At 40.3% G+C, this 4,271-nt stretch overlaps 1 pseudogene; it reads right to left on the reverse strand.

Annotated features, from left to right (window-relative positions):
- Positions 1-642: 642 nt before the first annotated feature.
- Positions 643-2,770, reverse strand: LOC138074464 (FMR1-interacting protein NUFIP2 pseudogene; annotated as a pseudogene).
- Positions 2,771-4,271: the final 1,501 nt, after the last annotated feature.

Below are 4,271 nucleotides of genomic sequence, written 5' to 3' on the forward strand. Positions count from 1 at the left end.
CCCCACAGAGGCTGCTTATTCCTGGCAAGACATGCAATCATATTCTCTAAAAAAAAAAAAAAAGAAATATATAGAGACCCCTGCAAACTTCAAGGCATTTTATCCAGCATTCTCGCAGGGTTCGAAGTATAACCAAAAGATCAAGGGAGGAGTGGGGGAAAATGTTGAATCATTCTGGGTTCCCCGATATTAGTGTATACTTTAGTCACAGAACAAGATACAGAGATCTTTTAAAGTGGATTTGCCTTTCCAGTGGGTCATTAGTTGCCCAAGGTGATGACAGCAGGAACTTTAGAACCACGCTTGTTAATAAGTCCATATTCATTAATCACTTGCATTCACACTTAAAAACAAAAACTAAAAACAAAACAAAACTACTCAGTACCAGAGATTAAATAACCATGTGTAGTCTCTTGAAATAAATTTGTTTCCTTAAGAAGCCTAATTACTTTCAGTTGCCTTTTTTTAAATAACTATATATATATAATGTATATATATATATATATAATGTATATATATGTATATATATGTATATATATATATATATTTGTATATATTATCCTGTGATTCTACTTATGGTTCCTCTGCTGCGTTGAAGATCTAGGAGCATAAAAGCCTTGTGTCCCCCATGAACGGTGGCTCTAATGCTGCAGAAAGGTTACAAATAGGCAGTCTAGTCCTTCATTGATCTGGACTATCCATGGCTTCATTGTCAGTGATTATCCTTTTGGGATCTTGCTTCTGCAAATTCCAAACAGATTCCATTTCTTTAGTGTGATATACAATAGCAGCCCTCAGGTCAAAAGAACCCCAGCTATCATTCCTTTCTAGGCCTCTCTGGTATCTCTGTTCTTTGGCGGAGCCTAACAAAGTGTTCGTAGGAGATGCCAGAGGATTTTGATTTTCTATCTCATAGTCCTTTGAGAGAAACACTAAAGCACCTTGACTACTGGTGTCTGCTTTTTGCAGGTCACCTATATGACTGGGTTCCAAGGATAAGGCTCCACTCTCACTAGTAGTCCCAGATTTTAGAATGCTACCCAGAACTTGAGGACTAGTCCATTTTTCCAGCTCATATGCCTTGGGAAACACAGGATGCTCAGTTCCTGAGGGGATTATTTCAGCACCCTGTGAAACCAAAGTGGCAGGATATTCCCCTTGAAATGTCACCTCCATCACGTTATGATCTGATGACTTCCCAGTAACAGTTTCAGGGCCAGCACTGGGTTCATTGATAAATGATAAACCCCACTGATTCTGGAAGATATCTCCCAGGTTTTGCTGATCTGTCTGAGAGGGTAGATCCACTTGTGCTGTGCTCAACAGCACAGTTTGCATATTTGAAGGGTAGATAAAAAGGCCAGACTTAATTTGTTCAACAGCTGCTGAAGTCAGACTCATGTCTTGGAGGACTGAATCAGTCCCAGAAGAGATGGGTGTTAGAGTATTAGCAGCAATAGTTAGCAGTGGCTGACTCCCTGGAGAATACACACTTGCATCAGTCCCTGCTATAACTGGCCCATTAGAAAAGCTGGCCGAAGTAACAGATTTCAGCGCTGACATAGGGACCTGGGATAATCGACTTGAAGCTTGGGTCTGAGTTTCCCCAGTAGATGATGAGGAGGATGAAGATGAAGATGGTGACACAGAAAGAGTTCTGTACAGTTTTGTTGAGGTTTTCCTTAACTTTGCTTGCATAACTTATTTTAGGAACAATTTTAGCACTGCTATTGTCCACTGGAAAAACTGGGGGTGGTTTAAACAGGGTCCACAAGTCCTCTTTGGAGGCAACAGCAGAAGTATGCTTTCCTTTGGGCCGATCATCAAACTTTTTGCTGCTCACACCAGGCTTAATATCAGAGCTTTTCCGAAGCATATCACCCACAGCAGGTTTTCCTCGATTTGTTCCTCCAGGCCCAGTTTCATACTTCCAAATAGGCTTTGAACCATCTACTTGACTTCCCTTTTGCTCACTGTAGTCAGGCTTGAAAGTTTCAAGTCCCTGTTTTAAGGTTGGGACATTGGTCTCTTGTTGCATTAGTTTGTCCTGCACTAAATTAAGGTTTTCACAACCCTTGGTGCTATTGCACCTAGCTTTCCTTTTTTTAGGAGTGGTATATCCGCTCTCAGATCCACTACCATCATTATCTGCTCCTTTGCCCATATAACCATTAGTAATATAGCCAGAATTATTTGTTACAACACCATTTGGAATTGCTACAGTATCAGTCTTGTCTATAGATTGGTTCTCTCCAGATTTATTTTCATAAGACTTCCCATTCTTTTTGTCCATACTGTTTTTCTGAATAAAATTCCTGGTTTTAATTCCTGCTTTCCCAAAGGTGCTGGACTTTACAGTCTGCTTCAGATTAGTGTCTACAACTTGTTGGTTGCCATTGAGGACCCTGGAAATAGGGTTGGTAGCTTCCTCAGAACCCAGGCTCTTTAAAGATATTTCTCTTTCTCCAGCATTACCATTTAGTTCACCATAGCCTGTTTTCTTCTGCGGCGTTTCCTGGTGCTGCTGGAGGGCGTGTTTCTGCTCATGTTTCAGCGGCTTTGGCTGGGCCTTGGGGCTGCCCTCGGCTCCATGCTGCAGGTATTGGTGAGGCTGCTGGTGATGGCGGTGGTGATGGTGGTTGTGGCTGTGGTTGTAGAAATAATAATGGTGATGGTGGTGCGGCGGCTGCTGCTGCTGCTGGGGGTGATGGTGCGGATGGTGGTGGCTGTGATGGTGCTGAGACTGTGGCTGGCTGGGCTTCTCCTCCATTGAAAGCGGCTGGGACTCTCTGGCTGAGGCTGCGGGCTGCTGCACCATCAGGATCTGAGACTGCTTCTCAGGGCTCACTCAGTATATCTCGGGAAATGCTTTTAATTTTTCACCATTGAGGATAATGTTTGCTGTGGGTTTGTCATATATAGCTTTTATTATGTTCAGGTATGTTCCTTCTATTCCTGCTTTCTGGAGAGTTTTTATCATAAATGGATGTTAAATTTTGTCAAAGGCCTTCTCTGCATCTATTGAGATAATCATATGGCTTTTATTTTTCACTTTGTTAATGTGGTGAATTACATTGATTGATTTGCGGATATTGAAGAATCCTTGCATCCCTGGGATAAAGCCCACTTGGTCGTGGTGTATGATCTTTTTAATGTGTTGTTGGATTCTGATTGCTAGAATTTTGTTAAGGATTTTTGCATCTATGTTCATCAGTGATATTGGCCTGTAGTTTTCTTTTTTGGTGGCATCTTTGTCAGGTTTTGGTATTAGGGTAATGGTGGCCTCATAGGATGAGTTTGGAAGTTTACCTTCCTCTGCAATTTTCTGGAAGAGTTTGAGTAGGATAGGGGTTAGCTCTTCTCGAAATTTTTGGTAGAATTCAGCTGTGAAGCCGTCTGGACCTGGGCTTTTTTTTGCTGGAAGATTTCTGATTACAGTTTCAATTTCCGTGCTTGTGATGGGTCTGTTAAGATTTTCTATTTCTTCCTGGTTCAGTTTTGGAAAGTCGTACTTTTCTAAGAATTTGTCCATTTCTTCCACGTTGTCTATTTTATTGGCATATAATTCCTGATAGTAGTCTCTTATGATCCTTTGTATTTCTGTGTTGTCTGTTGTGATCTCTCCATTTTCATTTCTAATTTTATTGATTTGATTTTTCTCCCTTTGCTTCTTGATGAGTCTGGCTAATGGTTTGTGAATTTTATTTATCCTTTCAAAGGACCAGCTTTTGGCTTTCCTGACTTTTGCTATGGTCTGTTTTGTTTCTTTTGCATTTATTTCTGCCCTAATTTTTAAGATTTCTTTCCTTCTACTAACTCTGGGGTTCTCCATTTCTTCCTTTTCTAGTTGCTTTAGGTGTAGAGTTAGGTTATTTATTTGACTTTTTTCTTGTTTCTTGAGGTATGCCTGTATTGCTATGAACTTTCCTCTTAGCACTGCTTTTATAGTGTCCCACAGGTTTGGGGTTGTTATGTTTTCATTTTCATTCATTTCTATGCAGATTTTGATTTCTTTTTTGATTTCTTCTGTGATTTTTTGGTTATTCAGAAGCGTGTTGTTCAGCCTCCATATGTTGGCATTTTTAATAGTTTTTCTCCTGTAATTGAGATCTAATCTTAATGCATTATGGTCAGAAAAGATGCTTGGAATGATTTTGATTTTTTTGAATTTATCAAGGTTATATTTATGGCCCAGGATGTGATCTATCCTGGAGAAGGTTCCATGAGCACTTGAGAAAAAGGTGAAATTCATTGTTTTGGGGTGAAATGTC

The sequence above is a fragment of the Capricornis sumatraensis genome, chromosome 2, assembly GCF_032405125.1.
Source record: "Capricornis sumatraensis isolate serow.1 chromosome 2, serow.2, whole genome shotgun sequence".
NCBI classification, from domain to species: Eukaryota; Metazoa; Chordata; class Mammalia; order Artiodactyla; family Bovidae; genus Capricornis; species Capricornis sumatraensis.